Below are 27,824 nucleotides of genomic sequence, written 5' to 3'. Positions count from 1 at the left end.
ATGTGGTCTCCCTTGGGAAATTGGCAGAGTTCAGGAGATGGCTCTATGAGTCAAGTGCCAAGTACTGGATTGGATGTACAAGACTGAGGACCCAAGTTTGGATCCCCAGTGGCCACAGCAATGGTAAGTATGATACATTCTTATACTATCAACAGTGGGAAGTCTAAAGGCTCCCTGCCCCATCAGGCTAGGCAGTCAGTGAGCTCTAGGCTTCGTGAAAGACCCTGACTCATAATCAATCAATCAATCAATCAACCAAGTAATCAATCAGTACAGAATAGATTATGGTAGACATCCTGAACTCAACACCTGGCCTCCACATGCACATACACACACAGCTGAAAACACCCATGAACACATGAACTTGCACAAGCATCAACTGTCTATAACCCCCAAAATTTAGAAAAATAAAAAAGGTTGCATTTATCAAAGAAAATTTCTTAAGCTCCAGGGTACATTAACTTACATAGAAGAAATAATCAGCATGCTTGAAAAAAGACAAAAACACTTCTTTATTTTGCTTATTTACAAAATGTAGTGTTTTCTTTTTAAAGATCCAGACAATCTAAAATACCTCAGGCAAATATAGACACATCTCTAACTCAAATCACAAAAAGTACATTTCCTTACATTTGTCATATAATGAAATTTCATCTTTCTCTTATCATGTTATTGTTATAGTTTAATAGCTTTTTTCAGGAAGAAACTGGATTTACCATTAAAAAATTAAATTAAAAAATATTCCCACACTAAATATATGACAAATTTTAGATATTCAGGAAACCAATGTTTATAAATGTATAATAAATCAAATAGGAAGAGTAAATAATATTAAGATACTGCTTGAGGGAGTAGACTGTCACAACAAAAGAGCCTTGCAAAGATAAAATTAATAATCGCATTTGTTTACTATATAGTTGTCATAAAATTTCATGTATTCATTAAAAATCTTTTTAATAGATAAGAGAAAGAATAAATGATGTCTAAATAAGAGATGCCAAATTATTCCTTCTTTCAGATGCCATGATTTTGTATTAGAAAAACTGACTCCACTAAAATCAACTATTAGAATAGATAAATGAATTCAGTACATTTGACTAATACAAGTGGTAACACAAAATCACTAACTTTTCCATGTAGCAGTAACAAAGTTGCTGGAAAAATGAATGAATCAGTATCATATAATTCATGTCAAAGCACACCTAGAAATAAATGTCACCAAAGGAGTGAATGGTCTCCACCATGGAAATCATAAAACACTGACAACAAAGGCTGAAGCTATTAAAAAAGCAAACAAACAAACAAACAACAAAGAAGCAAACAAAAAAAAAGGCATGGAGAGATTCCTTCTGTTCACTGGTTGAAAAAAATGACATTATAGAAATGTTTACAATGTAATATGCAGAGGCAGTATAATTCCTATCACAAGACCAACGAAACTTTTCACAGAAATAGAGAAAACACTGCTGAACTTTGCAAGGAATCACAAAGAAACTACAAACAGCAAAAACAAAAACAAAGCAAAAAAACCCTGATGAAAAAAACAGTTGGAAGCATTACAATACCTAATATCAAAACTAACTTTAAAGCAATAACTACAAAAACAGCATGGCATTTATAACAAAAACAGACAGAAAAATAAACAAATAGAGGACTAGGAAATGAATGTGCTTACTGATTTTCAACAAAGGCATCAAGAACATTTATTGGAGAAAATAAAGACTCCTTAATACATTTTCCAAAAACTCAACATTTAGAAGAAAGGAATTAAATATCAAAAACTGGCTGAAAATAGATCAAAGACCTAAATACAAAACCGGAAACTATGATGCTTATTAGAAGAAAATACAGGGGGCAGAATTATTTCAGTGTACTATACTTGGCAAGGATTTTGTTTTGGATGTGACCTCAAACACAAAGAACATAAATGTGAAATCTGCTAAATGTGGTACTATCAAACTCAAAACTTCATTCAGCAACGGAAAGAATTGGCTGAAGAAAGAAATCACCTAGAGACTAGGGAAATAGTTTCAAACTATTCCCCTTAGAAAGGATTGATTTGCAAAATACATACATAACAAAAATTCAACAGCAGAAGCTTAAGTAATCCAATTTTTACAGTGGGCAAATGATCTGAACAGACATTTCTCAAAAGAGAATGTACAAATGAGCTGAAAGAAGATTATTTTAAAAGTGCGTATCATCATTTGCTGTCATGAAAATGCATATCAAAGCTATAGCACCGCATCGTATCACCCCTCCCCAGAACAGCAGCTATTAAAAAGACGAAGCAAACAACATCAACAACACAGAAGCAAAACAAAACAAAATATGCTTCCCAAGAGTAGAGAAGGTGGCTGTGTCCTGTAGTGATAGGGGCAAGGTAAGTTAGAACAGCCACTATGGAGAACAGTATGGAGGCCCCTCAGGAACTAAACCTGGAACATTGCTAGGCTTCCCATTGTGGCGCTAGGTGTAAATCTAAAGAAACTCAAATCAGCAGGTTGAAATGGCCACACGTGCATGTTTGTGGTATCTTTATTCACAGCAGCCAAGTTAGAGAATCGACCTAAGTATCATCAGCTGATAAACGGATAAGGGAAATGTGGTGTGTGTATATATCTATACACTATGACATAACACAAATGAGAATGAAATTTGTTATGCGCAAACATTTGACCCCAGCTTCAAAATATTTAGAAATAAATTTAACCAAGAAAATGAACAGTCTCTAAGGTGAAAATTATATAACACATGTACAAGTGATGGAAGACATTGCAAAAAAGAATCAAAGACGTCTTATACTCAGTTGAACGAATTCAAATTGTTAGAGGATTCGTGAAGTAGCAGACATATCAATTGTAATTCCCATAAAAATGTCAATGAAATTCTTCACAGAAATAGAAAAATCACTATTGAAATTTCAAAGGAATCACATATACATGCACAGAATACAAGTAGCTAGAAAATACTGGGCAAAAGAACTGGGGGATTTTATGTTTACTGAAATAGTCAGGTAGAGAATGGCAAGTATTATATGGGCTCACTTATATATTCAAGCAGTAGTTTGTCTGGAGGCAGTAGACATGATGAATCATAGCATCTTGCTGTAGTTTAGATGCCAATGCTCCCAATGGCCCATATATTCCAGCCTAGGTCTCCAGAGTGGCACAGTTGGGAGGGGTGTGTAGCCTTGGGTGATATCCTTGGCTCTTTGGGTTGTGCCTCATGAGGAGATGGAACAGTTTGTGCTTATCCATATTTCCCATCCTAGCTTGTGTAGCACTGACGTAGGCACCAGGCCTCTGGGTCTCAGATCCAAGAACCGAAGCCTCTCTCTTTTACCTACATCTTGCAGATAGTTTGGTGTGTTGAGATGAACTTGGCAAGTGCATTAGCAGAGTCTGGTGATGACATGGAGAAAAAAAACACAAAAACAAAAACAAAAAAATGGAGAGAATGAACCTTGGGTACCGTGTGGTAATTGGATAGGGGTAATAGCTGCTAATTTCTATAGCATGATGGGATAACCATGGTTGACAATATTTAATCAAATATTTTAAAATAGCTTCTTGAATTTTGAATATTTCCGATGTAAAGAAATGATATGTGCCTTAGTTGAAAGACATATCATTATCTTAATCTAGTTATTACACACAGCATGTGCATATTAAAATACATACTGTACCCCATTAATATGTAAAGCCACTATGTGTTGATTAAAAATATACCCTAATTTTTCATTAGTAATCACTATATTTACATATAAGTCAAATTTGATATTTTATTGTGATTTATTATTTCACTGACTTACACTGCTTTCATTACAAAATTCTTAGTATATCAACTATAAAATTGGCAATCATAAGAACAGTTTAAAAACTAACAAAAGCTTGAGTACACAGAAAATTAAAAAAGTCACTTACACACAAAATGAATACTATTCAAAATAGAGGATGAATGAGGGAAAGTTTGGTTTGGAAAGCAGAAGAGTCAATGTTTCCTGACTTACCTAAGCTTTGTAAAGATGCAAAATCATTAAGGGTAAGGATACACTCACTGAAAGGCATGGCTTATTGCAAACAGGTGATCAAAAACAGCCTAAACACAGCTTGGCAGTACTCTGGGAAAGATGCTAGAAGGATTGAGAGAAAGACAACACGAAGCAAGAGGCATCCCAAGAAGCATTTAACTTCTGACCCTCCAAGGTCCCCTAACCAGCTGCTAACATCTAAAGTCCAAGGCCAACGCCTTTGCAGGGTGCAGATGGGAGCTCTTTGACCCAAATGAGGGCCGTGCCTTGTTTACCTGCCTCAGCACAGTAGCTGGCAAAATTCTACACTAAATAGACGTGTAAGAGAGAGGGGCTGGGGGAGGCAGGGGGAGACTAGCTTGTGAGACCCGATGTGTAAATGCTGTTGTTGTAAATGAATTAAAATATCTAAAGAAAATTATATCTGAACTCAAGGAAAACTTTGCCCTAGATTTTCGAATAAAAGAACATGATAGATTCTGAAAGTTGTAAAATTTGTAAAATAAAATGTCAAACAAGAGGTGCCTGTATAAGGCACAAAGGAAGAACAAAAATAAGTTAGCTTTCAGCATATTTATTTTTAACTGGATTGCTGGATTATAAATTTGTAAGCTGAAAAAAATAAATAAATATATTTGTAAGCTGTATCCAGCATAGTTTAGTGTAATTTCAAATGTGTTTGGTATAACCTCATGGCAGCTTTGACTGACTGTACAGTGATGTCTGCTCACAGCTGCTCTGAATATATCACATACGATTTTATCATCCAGAAAAGTTTCTAGTGTTGTCAGAGATTTATTCCATGGCCTTCATTCTATTTTAAGTAAATAATTTGGTTAAAAACACAGAGACAATGTTTCAGAACTATTTTATAATAATACTATATAAATCTTAATTTTATGCATTTCAGTTTTTAAAATATTTGTGTGTGATGCACACATAAAGGTCTGCATGTGGAGGCTAAGGGACAATTTGTAGAGAAGACAGTTCTTTCCCTCCACCGTGAGGATTCCTGGGACCAAATCAGGCCATCATGTTTTGACGCAGTTGCCTTCACAGCTGAGCAATCTTCATGATCTCTCAAATCTCAGTTTTAAAAATTGAATTTTAAATGGATAAGTACTTATTCTTGCTTGGAAGCTAATTTATTAATTTCATGGCGATATTTCTTATATAAAATATTCTGATGGTTTTAGTAGCTGAAGTCTACAGTTGAGCTAAATTATTCACAGTGGTCTGAGTGGTCCATATGCATCAATAAACTTAAGGGAGAAAAGCTGTTATTTTCATGAGCCATTGATAGGAATTTAGTATTTTATCCCACAGTGAATGTAATACCAAAATAATATTAGCAAACCCATAAGCATCTCCGTGGCATAAATTTTCTTCTGTTCTGTTTTTATTTCTCAAAATGATGTGTATCTTACCACTTTAAGACAATTACTAGACTCATTATTGTCTCTCATTAGTAATACTTTTTGGAGAGATATATGCATTTCCATATATAACCTCAGGTCACAAATTGTTCAACAACATTTGGTAACAGTACTGTTTCTAATTTCGTAGGTTGTGAGACTCAACAAAGGTAGTTTTTTCCTCTGCTTCTGAAAACCATAATCATTATCCATGAAAACAGACTATTCACCTGAGAGTATAATTCCCAGCCTCCAGTAGAAAGATGCTCTCTTGGACAAGAATTATTCATAGTTCAAATAGATAGAATGATGGTCATAGCTATGGGATTCCTGCAGGAATTTTGAAAGCTCAATTCTGCAGAAATTAGTGATATAAATAATACAAATGTACATAAGAATGTTAGAAACAAGAGAATACTTAGACACACATGCTTTTTTTTAAAAAAAAGAATCATGTTCTAATGTGTGTTCTAAAGGATACTGATGGCAACATGACCCTGTAAGGAGGGAGCAAGTCCATCTTGTGATGCAGCATCTGTACTACCCAGATGCAAGGACATTCCATGCTTTAGCAAGTAAGAAAAACAGGGAAGAAAAGGACAATGAATGGATCACAAATAGGTGAATTAACCATTGGTTTTACTAACCACTCAACTATAGAAGATGTCTATCATGCATTAGAGTTAACAGGAAGCAGAGTTTCTTATCTCTTATTATCTATGTACCTATCTACCCTCTATCATTTCACCTCCCAAAAGGATCCTCGTGAATTTCTTATAAACTCTGAGATTTTTCTCATGTTTCTACATTTTTAAATAAAATATTTTTGTCTTTACATGTATGTGTGAGTGCACATGCATGCATGTACACATGCACAAGCATACACACACACACACACACACACACACACACACATCATATGTTCAGGCACACTTGGACGTTAGAAAAGAGCATCAAATTCTCTGGATGTAGAGTTATAGGTGGTTGTGATTTACCCAAAATGGTTCCTGGGAATCAAGCTTGGGTCTACTGGAAGACCAGTACATGCCCTCAACTGCTGAGCAATCTCTCCAGCCTATTACATTTCGACAATCTAAACTGTCCCTTGACTGTCTCCATTGTACAAAGAAGTATATTCTTCAAAAATAATCTTTTTTAAAAGAATGGTATGGCTTGATAGGATCACAGTCAATCAACATGAACATTTCTAAATATACTATGATTTTTAAAAGAAAATTTTATGCTAGTTAGATGCATGTTAATATCTGCAATTATTTTGTGTTTAGGCAGATACAGGGAAAACGTCTAAGGAAGGAATTTAGTAAGCTTATCAGAGTCTAATTTATGACACATAAACCGCATTTACATTATATTTCAGCCTAATACAGAGTTGTTTTATTCTATTTATCATAAGCAATGATTATTTAACCCCTTCTCATTAAAATATCACAATGTATCTTTTATTGTAACTCAGGAATCCGAGTACTTATATATCCTGAATGTTGAGATGATTATAAAATTGTTCCAAGAGGGAAAAGGTCACTATCAATGCAACACTCCCTTGAGATGTGTGGGAAAGTACCACTGAGAGCAAATTTCCCACTCTCAAGTGCAGTCTCTAAATTTGACCTTCCACCTTCCACATGCCAAAAAGTGTTTCTTCTTGTGACAAGGGAAAGCATACCAGGCATAATCTCAAAGGATAGAGTCCATGTCTGATACCAGTGTATGAAGTCACAATGAATAACACTACAGCTTAACAAACCAGCTAATTACATCTGTAGAAATGGGTCAGAAAGAAAGCTGACTTTAAGGGATAAAGAGGAAATCTAACAGGAGGTCTCTTTGTCAAGATGAATCTGCCATCATGCCTAGACTGGAAACTACTCCAGATACCCATTTCTCTGGACAGTATTAGAATGTGCACACCCACGGGTGCCCTTTTACATGTTTGTAACTGACCAATATTCTTATATTCTTTAGAAAAATAGCATACAAATTAAAGCATACGAATTTATACAATCTGGACATAATGGTTTTACTTTGAAGATGATTTTCAATCATGTTGATATTAGTATTTTCCTCTAAGACAGGGTGAGAAGCTTTATCCTTTAAATATAAATAAAAAAGGAATGTATAGCTATTGATGAAGAAACTGTACTCAGGAGATATTCTTACATAAACACTCGAAGCATGCATTTAGAAGTCAGCCCACACAGAAAACAAAACCAAGTTCTTGTGCCACCATGTACTCCTAGAGTGATGGCTGCTCAGATGGCTCAGTCTGGTTCTCAGCCTGACCCATCCTAGATTAGAACATTTGCCTCCTAGGCTGTCAGGAAGAAGTAATTGGCTGAATGACATGAAGGGTTAAGGACTACAAGGCCATGTGTCACGTTGCTCACTTGACTTTTCTCATGCTGTTCTCTCTCTCTGCACTTGCAAAATAAACCTTTCCATAATTTCTCGCAACACCTCTAATAAGGTAAGCGATTTCATGAGGAGTCACCTTCTGGGTGAGCTCATCCTCCCTTCAGTGGAAGTCGCTCTTTGTTAAGTATCAACAAAGTCACCTACAGGTTGACATATCATTTCTCAATCTGTCCTGTGTCAATTTACACCTGAAGACACGTGGCTCCTTTCTCCCATTACTTCCTCTGTGACTTGTTGCCCTGATGTTTTAGCTTCTGGAGGGTAAAGGCTTTGCTTTCCGGTTCTTTTAAGCTGGATCCCCTCTCACCTCACCTCATACCCCCAACTCTGCCCAATGTTGGAGTGATGTGAATTTTGTGCTGATGGTCTGGTTAAAGAGAAATTATTTTAGCATTAGGGCAGGGAGAAATCTACAGAGGAATTAGCAGACTTATCAAATCATCAGAATAAAGAGAGAAATAAAAAAAAGGGGGGGGGAGGAGAAGGTACCCTTTCCTTTGTCTAAAAGGTAACTGATTTTTATTTGTTCCAATCTCACAAGGAATACAAGTGCCTTCCCTGTGGCTGCTTTCTACAAATAGTGACAGCGGAGAAAGTCAGAAATGAAAGTCTCAAAGTAGAGGTAACAGGAACACTTGGAGAAAAGGGCCACAATATATCAATAAGTACTTAGAGCCACAGAGAAATTAAAGAGAGCACATGCAAACATTTTTCTTAAGTATTTATGCTGCCATCTTTTATCAGACTGATTATTGTCTACTGCACTAAGGAAACAGATGTCACTATCTTTTAAAAATCCTTTCTGTGGGGCCAAGGATAAGCCCAGAGCTTTGGATAGACTTATCCTTGTTCTATTCTAAAATGACCACTATCAAAAGCTATATTATATATACATATATACATATATTTACACATATACATATATTTATATAATTACAATGGCATATTATTGAGTATGTAGAGTTTGGAGCCACAAATAGCTCTCTATAACAGGATAATTCTCTGTTCACACAGTTGAAAACAATAATTTCATGATGAATATAAGGAAAATCTCTGCATGATTAAAAGTGGATTAAATGAGAGGCAACATGAAACCCAATACTGGTTATTGTGTCTGTTTTTTTCTGTCTCATTAAAAACCTTAAGAACTTACTCCCTCCTGCCATTTCCCTAAGGAGAGACATTTATTCCAGGAATGTGCTGCCACTGAGATGGAGAATGGCATTTTTGCTACAAATGAATCACACCTGGAAAACAGTGTTTAAATTGTGGAGCTATCTGGAGATGAGGTAGTAAGCAGGATGCAAATCAGAGCAAAATCACAGCTTATCAGAAAATTGCAAAACAAACCCCACCTGGATACATGCGAGTGAGATTTTTACTAACAATAAAAGTGAGGAGATAGCTTCAAGGTTTAAACCTCATTTAAATGCAGCCCCATTAAACCTTTATCATTCTAAGTGAATGCAATAATTTTAATATTGTATAACCTACATAGGATTTTGATTAACCTGACTTGACAGGTGGGAAAGAAATTTCCCTTCAAAACTACTTCAGAATGATTATAAAAAAAGAGCTTACTTCAGAGTTAGATGTTAGAGTGATTTTTAAGTGTATTGTGATAAGAAAAAAATTTCTCGGGAATTACTTATTTAATTTTAAATACTTTTACAAACCACCCTGGCAGCCATTTCTCCTTAACATTAAAGTGGATTCATGTTGACACTACGAAGCACAGAAGACTTCAGGACGCCCATGTATTTTGTGACATTAGTGAATCACAAAACAGATATAAATCCTTTATGTGAAAGAAGACAGTGCCCTTTAAATAAGAACAATCTCTGGAAAACTAATAAAGAAAATTCTGGAGGATAAAAACTTCACACGCATTGCCATATTTCGAGTAGAAGTCCACGGACTGCCTAATGCTTATAATGAAGTTTTCACAGATCTTTTTAAAAAGTGAGTTTCAGTTAAAACCTAAAGGACAAACAGATGGAAAAGAATGGCAGTAAGCTTTGAAAGTCTGTGAACAAGAACAGTAAAGATAAAACAGTGAGAGAGATTAATCACTTATGGGTATTAGAAAATGAAGCTACACTTTCCGTGGATGAGAGGACTTGAAGTTACCAGAAAAAAAATTATTTAGGCCAAAGTTTTAAGAAGTTGTGTGTATGTGTTTGTGTGCATGCCCAATGTACTTTTAAATGGCACACAACTTCTATCTCGATGCATATGGCTGAGTCCTTTCCTTCAGAAGATAGATATAAGATATGGATGAGACGAGCTGGAGTCTACAGGAAATTTGAGAGAAGAACTATGCTCCCTTTGGCATAAGAAAAGGGGGAGGAATCAACAGAAGTCAGAGAACAAAGGAATCAAGAGATTGAGTGAAAGAGAAGCAGATAGAGAGACAGACAGACAGACAGACAGACATGGAAAACAAGAAGGGAGAAAGGAAGGGAGGGAGGGATGAACAATTACAGAAAATATAGTACTTTACAGTCTCTAGGGTTGTTATGTCATAATCACTAAACGTTGTCTATAATTTTCAATTATGAGTGGAGACGGATTAAAATGGGGAGGAAGAAGAGGAGAGAGATCAGGAAACTGGGACAAAGGGGGAAAAAAAAGAAAGAAAAGAAAAGAAAGAAGAAGAAAATGAGAACACCTATTGGTTCAGCATATTTTTTCCAGCAGTCTCATTTGAAAGTCCCTCTGCACCTATGCACAAGCTCCACTAATTTATCAAAGGTTAAACTGAGTAAGAACTTCCAAAGTGATAATTGAAGTGGGTGATGCCTTACATCTATTTTGCCAAATTCTCTGGGAAGCGCTGTACACAAATTATTGCGTTATTGACCATAAGACCTTAGAACATAGCACTAATCTCAACCTTCTTTTTAAGAAAGAGAATACTGTGATGTAGCCATAGTCACACTGGTTATAAGTGCAGAGACTAAGAGTCAAGTATGGGGCCTGATGGTTGGCAACTCCACCTACTGAGGATAACAACAACCGTATGGTTACAACCATAATCCTTTGTATTGAACAAAAAAAGTATGTCCGCTTATACCTTTCCGGCCCATCACTAAGGGACGTCACAGCAAGAACTCGAGGCAGAAACCTGGAGACAAGATTTCATGTAGATAGAGAAACACTGCTTACGCCCTTGCTCCTCATGGCTTGCTTATTTTGTGAGCAAAACTTCTTAACAACGTTAATATTTCCATTTTCTAGCATTTCCCCAATGACTATATCTCCTGGTATCATATATGGTCTCCAAGATGTAGCTAAGCAGCAACTTAAACAAAGGTTTTGTAACCAAATAATTGCTTGTTTTCTATTATGGCATCTTTTTTCTCTGCTATTCCTTTTACTAATGTCAGGTTTTGTGTTTTATTTGTAGTCATCAAGAAAAAAATCCCATTAATATTGAGACCTATATCATATAGCTTCTGTTGGATGCACAGGGCATCCAAAAAAGAGGGTCAGGGAGCAACAGATGTGACAACTCTGTTTCTGTGAAGTGCCAATTCCAAATAATAATAAAAGGAGTGGGGTAAGAAAAAGACCATTGTATTTAAAAGATGTTTCAAAAGTAGTACACATAATTCTTAGTGAACTTTCCAGGGCACAATTGTGTTGTTACTACTTTCACGGTCAAAGGAGAACGGGAAATTTCTCTTTTTGCGCTGTGTGATTTATGTCAACCTGAAAACTCAGGATTATGTTTTTAAAAATCAATATCAATACATATTTCTCATACATACATAGTTCTAATAGGAGCATTCAACTAATTTTATACCCAAATTTGGTATCAAGCATATTTATCTATCAAAGTATTTAACAAGTAGTTTATTTCTATTTGCCTTATGTTTCCTGGTCCTATGCAATGGCATAATATCAGAAAGTGTGGACTGATGTTGGAGATTAAATTAAACATACACTATTTATGCATACATATAAGTTATATAACATATTATGGATATATAACACACAATATGTACACATATAATACATATATAACAATATGATATATAATAAATAATGTAAAGCATACTAAATTTGCATAACCAAAATATCTACATCATAAAATTTATTGCTGTAGTTTATTGTATGAGATAATATTCTATAGTCTAGGTAGTTAGTATCTATTATACTTACCTTCTATAGCAAAGAAATTATCCCCCCAAAATACACACTCCTGAGAAAAATTTAATACTTAAACCGAAGCAAATTTATGTGATTAAAAGATAAAAATTAAAAATTCCCTCTTGAATTCAGTTAACCCTAGAGATAATACTACAAAAAAAAAGCCTGTTTGTTTTACTGTTTACAGCCCCCAAGTACTGGGTATCTCCCAGGAAATTCCAGTCCTAGGAGGATTGCAGCAAACACCAAGAGCTGAATGGTTCAGATTGAAGCAGAAATTGTATTCAGAATGGGCACTTCACTTCAGCTTCAACACTGATGTTTCTAATATCTGAGAACCAGCCTTCATTCATGCAGGTTCCAACCAGAAGACACTCACAAATGAAACAAAAATAAAAGTAACCCACTAAGTCAGTGAGTTTGTATAATAAAAAGTGTACTGCTCTCTTTGTATAATAAAAAGTATACTACTCTCACATACAGTCAATTTTTCACCCCTTTATTCTGTGACAGATAATAGTTTTGTACAATGATTTTTAACACTGACCTGTAGAATTCAAAGATGCAATGCATTGGTTAAAATCTTGAGTATTAGTATGGATAATGTAAGATCCAGATATATACCAACTATGCAACTATATTCATAAAATTTGTTATTTTTACTTATATTTATATGGGTTTCCAGTAGTTATTCATTTTCAGTTTTTCACTGTAACCTAGCATTTTTTTTTCATTGTAACCTAGACTAAACTTATTTATTTAATAAAGTTACGTTGGCTCTGAGAACAAATGATAAACACTAAGCAATATGTTATTAGGTTATTTCAGTAATATAAGGTTCAATGTTCATATAAAATAGATCCTTTCCCCCTTTCACTCTACAACATTGTTTCTCCTGGTTTTTATCCAGTGAAATGTCCTGTACATGAGAGCTATCCAACAAATGAGCTTAGGTAATAGGTAGGTCAATGGTAATGTTAGAATTGCCTTTATACAAAGAGATGCATTAAGAAGCAATGTAGGTCAGTCCTGCAGAGCCTGACTAACTGGTTCTGACACTGGCAAACAGCATTCACTCTGACTAATCCTAAAGATTTCTTATTAACAGCACATGCAATTTTAACTGACTGAAGTCAGTAGAGACAAAAAGATGAGAAATGATTCAATCCACGTTGCTACACTTCAATTATCGAGAGGAGACAAAACATTCTAAGATCTCCAGAAGTTGCAAAACCTTTCTACACCCAATAATTAAAACAACCTGGTAACAAATAAGTTACCAACAATTCAATTTTCCTTTACTATTAGTCATTGGTGGGACCAGAGAAGATTTACTACTTTACTCACTTCCACTGACAATTTATACACAGGACTCCAAGGAATCAGTGACTACATAAGAAAAATAAATCTGCAGTAACTGAGAGCTAGCTCATTAATTTTCCAATACATATTTTTATTTTTTCAATATTTTTCCAAGCTATATTTTCCTTTTCTCTAATTATTGATGAGGTGTATTTGTAGTGTTGTGAATAGATACAAAAAGGATGAACAAGAACACAAGAAATATTTGTATCATATGGCCTTTTAAATAATTAGTATGCAAATGTTAGACATAATAATGCAAAGAATGAGGTTCTCCATGTCACTCTACCATACGTACTGATGGCTTTGAATAAATCAGTTATATTCATAAGCTGTATTTTTCTTAATCATCACAAGTAGTATCAATGCTCTCACATTTCTTCTCATGATTTTTTTTCTAAGAGTCACAACAGAGCAGTAAAATATTTGCTTCATTAAAAAAGGAATCCAAGAGTCTAGAGAAGTGACTCAATTGTTACAGGCACTTATCTTCCTGGCTTTGATTCTCAGCAATCACATAATAGCTCACAACCATCTGTAACTAGTTCCAGAGAATCTAAAGCCCTTTCGACCTCTGTAGATACAAATACATGGAACACACACACACACACACACACACACACAGAGAGAGAGAGAGAGAGAGAGAGAGAGAGAGAGAGAGAGAGAGAGAGAGAGAGAGAGAGAGCTCTAAAAAAGTAAAAGAAACACCAGTTAGAAATATAGCATTCTTCAAAGAGATAAAGTAAGTCCCCAGGACCATATTATTGGCATTTCAAAGTGGTTAATGTACAAACAAATCTGTCACAGTATTATTGTTGTCATTTAAGATATATGATGAAAGAGGAAAAAGGAAAACCCATGTTCTTCTTCACATTTATGCATTTATTTGAATGTGCAAGTGTAGTCCAGAGGACAACCACAGGGGCTATTTCTCAGAAGCATCTTCTTTCTCTGTTGTTGTTTGTGAAACGAGGTCTTGGCTTTGGCTTTGAGCTCACCAAGTAAGGCAGGCAGACTGGCCACTGAGCCTCAGAAATTATCTATAGCAGCTTCCCTAGGAGAGATCATAAACACCTATCACTTCACTCGGCTTAATTCACATAAGATTCAAACTCTAGTCCTAGTGCTTGCAAATTCAACTGAGTTGTTTCCCCAGCCCCAATTCTGCCTATATTTACAGATAACCACTAGATTTCTTGGTTCATGACGTTAAATGTTTGGTGTAACATGATCTTTTGAGTTATTCAGATTGTATTAAGAAGGAAGTCTTATTTTATGGCAGAGATGTATTTTTCCTTGCTGTAGTCAACAAAAGATACACATGAGGAATTAGCCCCAGTGTGTTGTCTGTGGGAGTGGTAACTCTAGATTTTCTGCTTCATCCAGCCTTCTCAGCAAAGCAAGACAGCCCTGATCAAGGGCAGCTGAACCTGTTTCCCATACATCAGAACTAAGGCGACGATCTCTAGGCAAATCTTTAAGCCGCTCAGCAGTGAGGACAAAGTATGCCCTACCTTAAGTACTCCTAAGACACTTCTACCTAGAAGACAACTCATTTAAGAACTCGGCAGGAATAAGGTGACTGAATCAAAGGTCATAGCTGCCTCTCTCATGTATCTACTGCAGAAATCTTGTAACTGGGTGTTTTCTAAGGCAAACCCACCATCAGAAGTTCCCTATAAACTTGGCAGTGTGTTTTCCCAGCCACCTACTTTCAATTATTTTTAAAGCCCATGGCTCTAGAATAGACGGAAATACAAGTTCATATTGTTAAATGTGTCTGGTATATATATCACAGAACACAGAGCAATGCTTTTAATTCTATCCTTTTCAAGGTTTATGTCCTTTGGGATGATTTTTTGCTTGCCAAACTGAAAAAGACAAATACCAAGGTCAAGTAGTATCGTTGGCGAAAGACTTTGCACACCAAAATTAAAACTGAACCAATTTCAGAGTTTAGGTTTTCCTAGTAGCTTCTGAGTGATTTGATTTGATTTGTGTCGTGGCCCATCTTTCATTCCGCTCTGCATAGCAGGGTTTAGCAAAACTTTTTGTACCCTTTCCTTGACACGCCTATTTCCAGAGTCTGGCTCCCCAGGGAGATAGGTCAAGAATGCTAGCTGGTGTGTTATATTGGCTGGACCTATACAGCGATGCTTTAGTGTGCAGTCTTGATTCTTACTCAGGACCACATATACGTACACACACACACACACACACACACACACACACACACACACAAACACACACAGTTACACCTACAGTTACATAGACTTCTAAGGAAAATGTTGAACCTCCCAAGAAATCTACTGAAAATAATCCTTAGGAACAAATGAATAACCCTCTCTCTCTCTCTCCTACTCCTCCTTCCTTTCTTCCTTCTCCCAATTTCTGTTTCTTTCGTTTACTTTATTTCCTCCTTTCCTTCTTCCTATTTTATTTCTATTTTATGTTTTCCCTGGAGAAGTTTCTGAAGTTCAACAACGATTTTTTTTTAATTAAGAGAAAGAGAGTGGGGGAAATAAAACCACTCGAGAACAAGAAGGCGTACGAAACAGACCCTTCCAGAGCCTAAGGGGATGGTTACAAAATAAACATCTCATAGACCGGGCCACATCTCCTGTAATGAGGCAGCTGTAACTAACATGAAGTGACCCCCTTGTGTTGACTAAAGGGTTCTCACAGGGAATTCTTTGCAACCACCTACAGCAATTTTGACAATCTACCTCGTGCCTCACACATTCTGCAGGCTCTCCTCATGTACCCTGATTTAATGGTTTAGCCCTCCCACCGGAGACACAAAGTCCAAGCTTTTCCTTATAGCCATCTATATAAAGGAAAACTCCATAAGCAGGAGACAAGGAATGGTGGTTACACAGCCTGGTTTGCTATCTGGTGGAACTTAGAGAGGCAGGAAATTAGTATTTCTTTCTTCCCCTTCCCCAAACCAAAACACACTAACAAAAGAAGATTGTTCACATTTGCAAAAATTTGCCTTGAGCTTCTAGGAGGAAAGATGCCATATAAAACCTAAAAATAAGTAATGATCAAAATGCCTTAGAACAAAAACTGGCATTCTAGTAATAATCTCAAAGATGTTATCATCATTCCAAGAAATGAAGGGGGAAATCACACCAGGATATTATCTGCCCTCCTCGGGCATGCTATGCAACAGAAGCGATCACACGACTTGCCAAAATTAGGTCACGATCTTTAAATTAATGAATGTAAACAATAGAATCTATTGCTCCAGTGAAGTCCATGGGAAGCTGGAAACAGGACAGTCGCCTGCCTAAAGTCTGCAGAAATGACTGACGTTGGTCTCCAGGGGAAGACACAAAACTCCAAAGCGTCATATTTCCCAACAGGAAGTGATGAGAAGAGGCGCCCATCCCAGGCATACATTGACATTTGCCTTTCAGCTACAGTTAAGGGCTATTGGTTTTGGAGAGGGGTTTGTTCTTTTGTCAGGCAGCACAGCAGAACACAGTGACGCCTGCCATTCCATTCCAGCCCTGTCTGCCCCTGACACCTTTTTTTTCTCTTTATAAGATGTGCTTTTCTTATATCTGCTTTCGGTTTTGACTACTACAATCAGAACAAGAGGAAAGCACTCCCAAATAAATGTTTCAAAATGTGAAACCACGTGCACTAGCCCAAGTGTCATTATAAATATAAGTGACGTGTTAGACGAACACCTGGAGAGGCAATTAAAAAGTAGGTGTCATCCGGCCTGATGGGAAGCCCATGGATCCTCGTGGCCGTCCCTTGTATCTATTTGCTGTTGATTCTTTTTAACCAGTTGGAGTTTATTGCAAGGACACAAATTACAGGTGCAAAAATAAAATGCGCTTGGAGAAGAGGTAACGAGCAACACAGCAGAGGTGGAGGACACTAACCTATGAGACATTTAGTCTATGGAATTGACAAAATCTCGTTAGTAAGACTGCTGTTTTCATTTAAGGAAAACGCAAAAAAAAAGAATGTATGAAGACATTTTGACATAATCTTTTAAATACTTTGGATGGTATGACTTCAGAAGCGACTGAAATCCTAAATACAGTTATGAAAGCACGTAAATGCAAAGCTTTCGTGAGAAGCCCATCTCTCCTCTGCGATGTTCACTGCCACCCCTTATTCACACCTCTCTTTCCCCTTTGCTCAATGCAATGCTCAGATTCTTATACCTTTTCTTAATTTGTTTCCAAAAATTAAGTAAAAGTGGAAACGAGGTGAAAGGAGAGTGGGGAAATAAGAGTAAAATTAGTTTAAAATTGGATATTCAAACACTAGAGAGTGTGCAAGGATACCCTTGCCTCTCAAGTCATTCCTTTTTTCATAAAAACCTCTTCATTACTATTCTTTAAGGCCACAAGAATAGAATTCACCTCAATCATATAATACTCTGACCCAGCAAGTTGCATTAATGGGTAGATGACAAACTTCCTTCATGTTTGCATTAGAGTGTGCACTCTTAAGGATGAGAGTGTACATGAAGTTACTCCAAATTACACACCATTCAAGTTACTGCAAATAGACTCTCACACCATTAAGTGATGACTTGTAAGATTGAATAACCCTACTTTTTAGAGATATGGAACGCCAGAGGTCAGTCACTTCTCAATGTGTAGATTACCTTGTGAGGTTATGCTATTGATTCTTGATGTCAGCTTTACTATCTCCCCTTCCTTTCCCAGACACAGGAAGAGAAAGACCTCAAGTTCTCTCCAAGACTGAGGGCCTAGTGTCTATATTTAATGATGTGTATGTACGTGAGAATGAGTATATATATATATATATATATATATATATATATATATATATATATATATATATATATGTCATAAAACTAGAAGGGGACTAGGAAAGAAGGGGGGAAAATCAGGTTTTCGATTTTGTCTGTTGTCATTTATTATCATCATCATTATTTATAATCATTATTATTACTACTATTGTGTGTATGCACATACACAGTCATATGTGTAGAACTCATATGGAAGTCAGAAGACAGTTTCAGTGATAGGCGATCTCCTTCTACCGTGAGTTCTAAGGATCTAAGTCTAGTCGGGCGGCTTGCAGGGGAAAGCTCTTTTGCCTACTCAGCTATCTCTTTGGTCTGGGAAAAAGTTTTATTAGAGAGGAGTGGAAAATGTGATTGAATATACGAAACGTGAGAGGGGACGAAATCATGCTGGGAGCCAAAGTGTCCATGTTGTGGGAAGATGGGTGAAAGGAGTGACAAAGGAGGCCAACCAAAAGAAAATATGTATGGAAATGCCACCATGAAGCCTGACATTTGGTACACAAATCTGATAAAGGGAAAGTCAGTTTTCTTCAATGGATCATCACTAGGTATGGCATCCACACTCCATGACATGCCCCACATCCAAGAGTACTTATCAAGCACAAAAAAAAAAAAAAAAAGAAAAAAAAACCCTTCATGGTTTTTGTGTGCTTTTCATTTTGTTTGGCACTTTTTGTCAGTATTATTGTTGTTGTTGTTATTATTAATTCTTTAAGTTTGTTTTTACTTTTGAGAGAGAGAACACGAAGCTAGGTGTATAGGGAGGCAGGGGGGATCTAGGAGTTGTTAGGAGAACAGAAAGAATATAATTAAAATACGTCCTACAAAAAAGTAATAAAAAATAAAGAGAAATTATATTCATCTCTAAAAAAAATTAAATCTTGAAATTTCCAGGTAAATGGATGGAACTAGAGAAGACAAAAAGCTGTATGTTCTTATTTGAATATACTAGCTCCAAATGCTTAGGTGTTACCACAACTGGTCAAAAATAACACAAGACCAACTAATACATCTAAAACACAAGCCCTATACCCAAGGCTCAAGGAACTTTAGAGAAGAAAGAACAAGAAGGTTGTAAGAGGCAGAGGCCAAAAATACCTGATGCTAAATAATGTTCCCTAGGTATAACAGAGAATATGCATTTATGATATCTCATCCATGAGATCCCCCTTTAAAAAACCCTTCATAATGACACTAGTTGGCATGACAGTGTGTATGGGGGAAATATTGCAAGAGCTCCCTTTGTAATGCTAAGAGCTGTGGGCAGTTAGCCACTGCTGAGAGAAGGAGAATAAGTCCTGTGGGACTAGCTCCCTGATAATTTAACCAATCCCAAGTGGTCATCTCTAAATATATATATATCAGCAACAATAAATGAACTCAGTAGATTATGTATATATATATATGTATGTGTGTATAAACATGCATATATATATACACATTTATATGTTATATATCTGTAACAATAGTAACTATTGTTACTATTAAATAGTAAAGAAGAAAAAGTCAATAATTTGAGAGGGAGTTGGAAAGGAAGACTAAAGGAATTTGAAGGGAAGAAGAAATGGTGGTAATTACAGTTTTCATTTGTGAAATTCTGAAAAAAGATTTTAAATTCCTAAAAATTTTAAATTAAAAAAAAAAAACCCAAACTTCCTTTCCTGTTTTATCAGCCTAAGCCCAACTCAGATTTCATAAACCTGAACAAGTAGCACCTCACTTGACCTTCAGTAATCTTTGGACTACCTTGCAATGATCACCCTTCTCTGAATATTTTTGAAACTAAATATAAAATGTTAAAAAAAATCTTGAGTGGTTTTGTTTTGTGTGCTAGCCTTGTCATCCATCTATTTATTCCACACATTAGGGAGTGCCTAGTATGTGCCAGACATATCTCCAGCTTCTTGGTGCACAGCAGGAAGCTTAACAGACAGCTCTGCTCTAGTGGGAACCACCTTTTTATTGGGAGCAACAGCCAATAAACAACATAAAAGGCTACAGTGTTCGCTAGTCATCGTGGAAGGAAAAAGCTAACAGGAGGCAAGAATGAACGCGCGAAGTCACAGTAAAGACGTAGACGGAGGGGAGTTACTGCGCAAATACAGTCTTCGGTTATCTCTTTTTGTTAAAGTACTGTTGAAAAATCCTTTATAAGCAAGGATAAGAAAAAGTCTCTGCCAAGCCACACAGTGATGGACATAATGCAAGTATCAGTAAATAGTCAGTAATTAATTCTTTTAGTTCTCTGCTACTGCAATTATAAGTAAGCTATTTTTGCCTCAGCCTTATATTCTCTGATGAGGAGGATTGTAAAAGGTCTTAACTCTGCTTCAAGAACAACTGAAGTGCCTTGGCGTCTGAAGTCTTGGATTTTGAATGCACCTCCACTACTCATTAACCGAGCGACCTTGGCCAAATCAATTTCCTCAGCATGGCTTTTATCACTTGCAAAACAGCAATAATTACTCCAGTCTCCCAGAACAGAACCAATGAATTCTGGCATGCGACAGGGTTTGTAAGCTATTCTGTGCTATACCACTGGTGGCTATTAGTATTATGAATGAAGACTTTGGAGAAAATAATTTTCTAGAATGTTCAGTTCTGACAGAGGTACACATAAAAGAAATTTTAGGCCAGCGAGAGCTGAGTTCAGACACTAGTTTCAGGAACATATTAATAACATTTCATGAGGTAAGATTTTGAGTCTTGCCCAAGGGCTTCAACTAATAAATCTAAAGTTGCCAATGGTGAGATGGAATAAATGTCCAGAGGCTGTACAGTGTCTATTCCTTGTCACTTTATCCTCAAGTGGAGAAAAGCAATTACCTATACCCACACATACCAAGTCAATCAGGCTTGACATGGTTACCAGGAACTGCAGGCAAACTGCATACTTTCATCTCAATAACTAACAGAACACGTGCTTCATTCGGGTCAGATCTTGTATATTGTTATGGCTTATAGTTAACTCTGCTATGCCCTGACCACAGCCCATGACACCATCATGAACTACTCCACATAATCCTAACCCTAGTCTTAGGCTGGCTGCTCTTCCACTTTGCATTCTGTATTTTCAGAAATAAAATGTCCCCAGAAGTTCTGGGGGGACAAATCCAGAGTGCTTTTGGCCATTGCTACATGGTCTGTTTAGTCTAGAAACTTTTTTTGTGTGTATCTAACTGAAGAATATAAAGTGCAAAGATGGTTAATATGAACAGGGAAAAGTGTTTGTTCCAATCACTCAGCCATTGCAAAGGGCTGTTGGCACTGAGTTATTTGAATTCCTTTCTGGGACATACAGGGGAATAAAAATGTAAGACTAAGTATATGGATTAAAGAGTTTAAAGCAAACAAAAAAAGTGTTATGTTTGTAACAGAGCCCAGAAGACAGATCTTTGTGTGTGCTTTCTCACAGCATTAGAAAAACATGGATGGGATAACTATTGAGATGTAACAAGAATAAATTAATAATAAAAAATAAGAAAAAAAAGAAAGAAAAACAGGAATGGCTCTGTAGTGTAAGCCATTCAGCCAGCTGCAGAGGCAGGGGGATGATGCCATCACAAATCAACACACTACTACTCCCAATGGGACCTACTTTGAGATGAGTTGTTCCCCCAGGGCAGTCTTTTTTTCAAGCCCAAATAGTTCTTTCAGTGGACCATTGGGAAAGTGAGCATTCATCAGACTGTGCAATTGTCACGGGGGTAAGTATTCCAGATGTTGGGACTCAGAGGTTAAAATGGGTTTTGTTTGCATTACTGACAGACACCTTTCTGCTTAAATCAGAAAGACTCAAGGGTCTGCAGGAAGTGACACAGGGCCTCCGAGGTGTTTATGCCCATGCTTAGTAATAGCATCAAACTCCATGCACAGTTGTAACTGCAGAGACGCCCTTGGACATGTGTTTCCAGCCTCAAGAAATCTCCATAAACTTCACCATAAATCTAGCTGCAGCTAAACGTGAGAGTTTCTGTTTTGTTATTATATATCTTAATCTTCCTTATAGAACATCATTCATGCCACAAGAAAAAAAGAAGAGAAGAAAGGCTTTGAACAATAAAATCAGCAACATGTCTCCCCAAATCATGAAATAGTTAAGACTAAGAGGCCCTGAAAAATGAGTACAACCAGGATGTGAAAGAAAGCCCTTCTCAAACCCATCATAAAAAAAAAAAAAAGGAGTCTGCTGGCAGGCTGCCTCTTCTTAGAGGCCTGGTCTTCCCTGGCGAAAGGGTTGTAAAGGCATAGGAATGTGGATTCTTGGGTGTTACTATTTCGTTCCTTCAGGCAAGAAAGGAGAAGAGACGGCAAAAGCACAGCTACTACCAAAAAGCAGGTTTCTCTCTGTGTAACTGTAAAGATAGATGTTGGGCCTGTCACCATTTTTCCTTATCCAGTAATAGAAACCAAAATCATTATGTAGGTTGTAAATTATAACATTTTTTTTTAAGTCAAGAAAGTAGAGAAACAGTTATTGGCCAAGGCTGATAAGAATGATTTTATATTTAGGTCTGGTCCCAATGCACGTCATGGATAAAGACTGAATCAAAATAGGTCAAAAAAAGGAATTCTGGATACACAGAGACGCATGCATATTTCGTTCATGACATAATCCCTCCAAAATTGTCTGGAAAGGTTTTCTTTCTTTTCATTTCTTTCTTTCTTTTCTTTTCTTTCTTTCTTTCTTTTTTTAAACTTTTTTTAAAATTTATTTTTTATTTATACATTCACTTTACATACTGATTGTAACACCCCCCCTACTTGCTTCCTGGTCCCTCCCTCCCACTCCCTTCTCCCTTTGTGCCCAGAAAAGGGGAGCATGCCCCAACATACCCCAGCACATCAAGCCACATCAGAACTGAACTCCTTCTCATCCACTAAGGCCAGGCAAGGCAGCCCAGTTCCAGCGACGTGATTGAAAGCAGGCAACAGACTCCATGTCATAGACAGCTCCTGCTCCATTTACTAGGGGACCTACCTGGAGATCAAAGTGCCCATGGATTACATATGTGTAAGGGCCTAGGCCCAATCTATGCATTCTCTTTGGCTGGTGTTTCCATCTCTGCAAGCCCCCATTGGTCTAGGTTAGTAGACTCTGTTGGTCTTCTTGCAGTGTTCTTATCTCCTTCGAGGTCTTCTATCCTTCTTTCCTAGTCTTCCACAGGACTCACTGAGCTCCACCTAATGCTTGACTGTGAGTCACAGTATCTGATTCGATCAGGTGCTAGGGGAGCCTCCCAGAAAATGGTTAAGTTATGCTCCTATCTGTAAACAGAGCACAGTGTCCTTAATGGTGTCAGAGGTTGGCTATTTCCCAGGGTGTGGGTCTCAGGTCTCAGGTCTCGGGCATTGGTTGGACAGCCTCTTAGTCTCTACTCTATCTTTATCTCTGCACATCTTGTAGCTAGAGTAAATTTTGGCTCCAAGGTTTTGTAGCGGGATTGGTGTTTCCTTCCCATCACTACAGGTCTGCCTGTCTAGAAGGTGGCCTCCTCAGTCTCGTGTTCCCTGCTGCTAGAGGCATCCCCATAGCCTACCTTTAACCTACCCTGTCTCAGGTCTCCAGCTTGTGTAAGTGATGCCCCAGCCTTCAGTTTCCCTTTTCCCTCCAGGCCCTCAAACCTTCCCTCCCCATTCTTGCCACATCTGATCCCCACCACCTTTGTTTCTCTCCCCACACCTTCTTCTATCCAGTTCCCTCTCTACTTCCTCTTCCACTGTCTATTCTATTTCCTCATCTGAGTGAGATTCAAGGAGGGCCTCCCTTGGGCCCTCCTTGTTACTTAGCCTCTTTGGGTCCATTATGTGTAATATAGTCATCCAGTAACATATGGCTAATATCCACTTATAATTGAGTACATCCCATGTGTGTCTTTCTGGGTCTAGGTTACCTCGCTCAGGTTGACCCTTTCTAGTTCCATCCATTTGCCTGCAAATTTCATGATTTTATTATTTTTCATAGCTGAGTAGTATTCCAAAGCTTCTGTACACCAAAATACATTGTCAACAGAACAAAACAGTAGCCTACAGATTAGGAAAAGATCTTCACCAACACTACATCTGACAGAGAGCTACTAACCAAAACATATAAAGAACTGAAGAAATTAAACACTAACAAACCAAACAATCCAATTAAAAATGAGGTATAGATACTCACTTATATCTGCATATTAGCCCAACGGGCATGTCCCACGAAAGCCTTCACTTACCAGGAAACAGAGACAGAGGAGAGGACATTCTAGTGGGACTCTAGATGTGAGATTCATGAGAGAAAGGCAAAGTAGAAGGACCCAGAGGGTCCTAGGAGCCTACAAGTAGAACATTATGATAGGCAGATTTGGGCACAGGGGTCCCACTCAAACTAGGCACCAGACAAGGACAATACAGGCGGTAAACCTTAAACCCCTACCCAGATCTAGACAATGGACAGAACACTCTCCACAGTAAAGTGGAGAGTGGGATATTACGTTCTCACACACTCTGGTGCCACACCTCTGACCATGTCCCCTGGATGGGGAGACCTGATGGCACTCAGAGGAAGGACAGCAGGTTACCAAGAAGAGACTTGATACCCTATGATCATATAGAGGGGGAGGTAATCCCCCTCAGGAACTGTCATAGGGGAGGGAAATAAGGGGAAAATGGGAGGGAGGGAAGAATGGGAGGATACAAGGGACGGGATAACCATTGAGATGTAACAAGAATAAATTAATAATAAAAAAAAAAAATGAGGTATAGAGCTAAACAGAGAATTCTCAACAGAGGAACCTCAAATGGCCGAGAAGCACAGAAATAAATGTTATATGTTATTGCATTCCCATCAGGGAAATTCAAATCAAAACAGCTATGAGATTCCATCTTATATCTGTCAGAATAGCTAAGATCATAAACTCAAGTGACAGCACATGCTGGTGAAGATGTGGAGAAAGGAAAACACTCCTCCATTGCTGGCAGGAGTGCAAACTTGTACAACCACGTTGGAAATCAATCTGGCACTTTCTCAGAAAACTGGGAATAGTTCTACCTCAAGACCCAGCTATACCGCTTCTGGGCATATAGCCAAAAGATGCTCCAACATACAACAAAGAAATTTACGCAACTATGTTCATAGCAGCTTTATTCATAATAGCCAGGAAAGATTTTCAGAAGAAGAAAAAGATCGCTATTCAGGACACCATTGAAAGATGGAGAGAAAGGTGGGGGGCGGCGAGGAGAGTCACACTCCTAGACAGTCTGGAAGCACAGAAGCTTCAAGTAGCTGTGAAAGTAGGTTACATAGTTTTACATTTCTATGGGTAGTAGTTACCATGCCAAATAGGAAACAAACAGAGGCCCTCATGTTCTGTTATCCATGTTATCCAGACACAGCCCATTCCTGCCACCATATAAATAGTGGAAGTCCACTTCTTTGGGACACTTATGAGAATAACAGAAAGACAGATTGCAGGAAAGTTAGGCCCCAGGGAGGGCAATGATTCTCCTCGTGGTGGTCCTCCTTCCTCTGCTGCTCCTCCTCCATTGCCTCTCTTACTTCTTTCTTGGTGGTGGTCTTGGAATTGGCCCTCCAGGGACCCCAGAACCTCTGCCTGTTAAGCAAAATGCTCTACACCCCACCCACACATGATTTATTTCTCAAAAGAGGAAGATTAATTGGAAGCCTGTGTTCTGAGCATCTGTGCATTACCTCAGCCTCCTTGCTGCCCCTCAGTCTCTTTCTTTTGAACACTAGATTTCCTGCTGGCTGTTTGAGAGAACTTGTGGAACCTTTAAAGGTTAAAGTCAAACTGCAAGAAGTGTTTGCTAAGGGTCAAACAGTGAGAGCTGGGGCTGGGAGCCCAGTTCTAGCTAAGATCTGTTTGCTATCTACAGCCTACGATAGCTAGCTTGTGCTGCCATATTTCCCCACCACAATGGTCTGTGATCCTCTGGCATCAGGACCCAGAATAAATCCTTCATCCTTTGAATTGCTTCCACCAGGTATCCTGTCGTGGCTGGGAAAGTAGCTGATGCGCTGGACAAATTTCTATGGAAAACGAAGAAGAAGGAGGAGGAGGAGGAAGAGGAAGAAGAGAAGAAGGAGGTAAAGGAGAAGGAGAAGAAGAAGAAGAAGAAGGAGGAGGAGGAGGAGGAGAAGGAGGAGGAGAAGGTGGAGGAGAAGGAGGAGGAGGAAGAGGAGGCAGAGGAGGAGGAAGAAGAAGAAGAAGAGGAAGAAGAAGAAGAAGAAGAAGACCATCACCTGCCTGCAGTCCAAAGACTTGCCGGGTGAACCATAGTAATCAAGAGCTCAAGGAATCCTGCGCTACACAGTGAGTCTAAGGACTCCAAAAGTGTTTCAGAAAACAAATGTCTAGAAAAGATGGCTACACAGATGACCTCTGTCAGGCAGAAGATGGGAAAATTATGCTGGACAGAAGAGAAAGAGGTATTAAGATTTTAAGAATATATTAAGCTAAACCAAAAGCCACTGTTAAGTGTTACAAGACAAAATTTAACAGATTTCAAAAAAAAGCAAGATGAAATTCAGTGGATGAAATGAAAAAAAAAACAGAAGACAGGAAATGCAAGATAATAAAACTAGAGTATCAAAGAGGGCCACATCTGAAGAATAGGGCTTCTTCCCGTAGAAAATACACAAAAAATACTTCAGAGATATTTTACAGAGCTAAAGGACATGAGTTTTCACACTCAAAGATCCCACCAACACCCCTACCCAACTCATGAAATAAAGACCTCTTCATACTAGACACATCATGAAAACTTATAGTGACAAAGGCAGAGAATATGCAGTGGACCAAGCCATGTCATCTATCCCCTTGTGCCCTCCTAAAATAGCTCTTTTGGTCCAAACCAAAGGCTGTTCTCCTGAAAATGAGGAGGGACTGTCTAAATTATTCTCATAGAGCCTGCTTCATGCTTTTCATCAGCTTGACTACACAATGACCCTTGGAATAGACGCTCTCTCCCACCCTCTGAGTTACAATACCGACACGAGGCTTGCAGTAATGATCATGTGCATTTGCAGATCAGGTTAATAACAGTCAAGTGCACAAAACCGGTCGGAAACAAAACACAATGGTCTTATCTTTGATATTTCAGATGTCTTGAGGTTTTTATTATTTCTGTTTCAGTGTGACATGCATTGTCTGAGAGGAGAAGAGGGAGGGACTCTGTGGGCAGCTCCATTATCTATGCTTCATTGTTAGCCTGGGGAGAAGATATCATTTACCCTGCCACCTTTGTGCCTTTTGGAGAATAAGATAACCTACTTACACTTTCTAACCAGCGAAACAATCTGGACCCTCCAAAGAGGCTGCAGCTTCTTGGCACTGATTTCTAATGCTAGACTGTTCAGGCTTTGAAAGTATACACTATTTCACAGAAGTCCTGAGGGGATCAGCCTGCTTTAAAAAAAAAAAGCAGTTTCAACGATTGTGATTCCCGAAACTTGCCAAGCACTCTCTATTTGAGATCCTCTCTCTTAATTATTCTTGTGTACTGTATGGTATTCAGTTTACTGCTTCAGGGAGTGTCCACAGAAAGGGAGCAAATGGATTTCTGAAAAATCAAGGGGTTCCTTCGAGCAGGACACCACCTGCCTGCTAAGACCTTCTTCAGTCAC

The 27,824-nt window shown here is 37.9% G+C and overlaps 1 long non-coding RNA gene across 1 annotated transcript in view; it reads right to left on the bottom strand.

The window, feature by feature from the left end:
* Positions 1–579: 579 nt before the first annotated feature.
* Positions 580–27,824, bottom strand: part of LOC311595241 — a 96,672-nt gene continuing 69,427 nt past the window's right edge. The window contains exon 4 of the long non-coding RNA XR_014778372.1: positions 580–3,404. This is a non-coding gene — a long non-coding RNA (uncharacterized lncRNA). The remainder of the gene's footprint in view (positions 3,405–27,824) is intronic.

This window comes from Acomys minous, assembly GCF_964271855.1.
Source record: "Acomys minous genome assembly, chromosome: 3".
Lineage (NCBI taxonomy): Eukaryota > Metazoa > Chordata > Mammalia > Rodentia > Muridae > Acomys > Acomys minous.
Note: the sequence above shows the minus strand (reverse complement) of the source record. Positions and strands in the feature narration are given on the sequence as shown.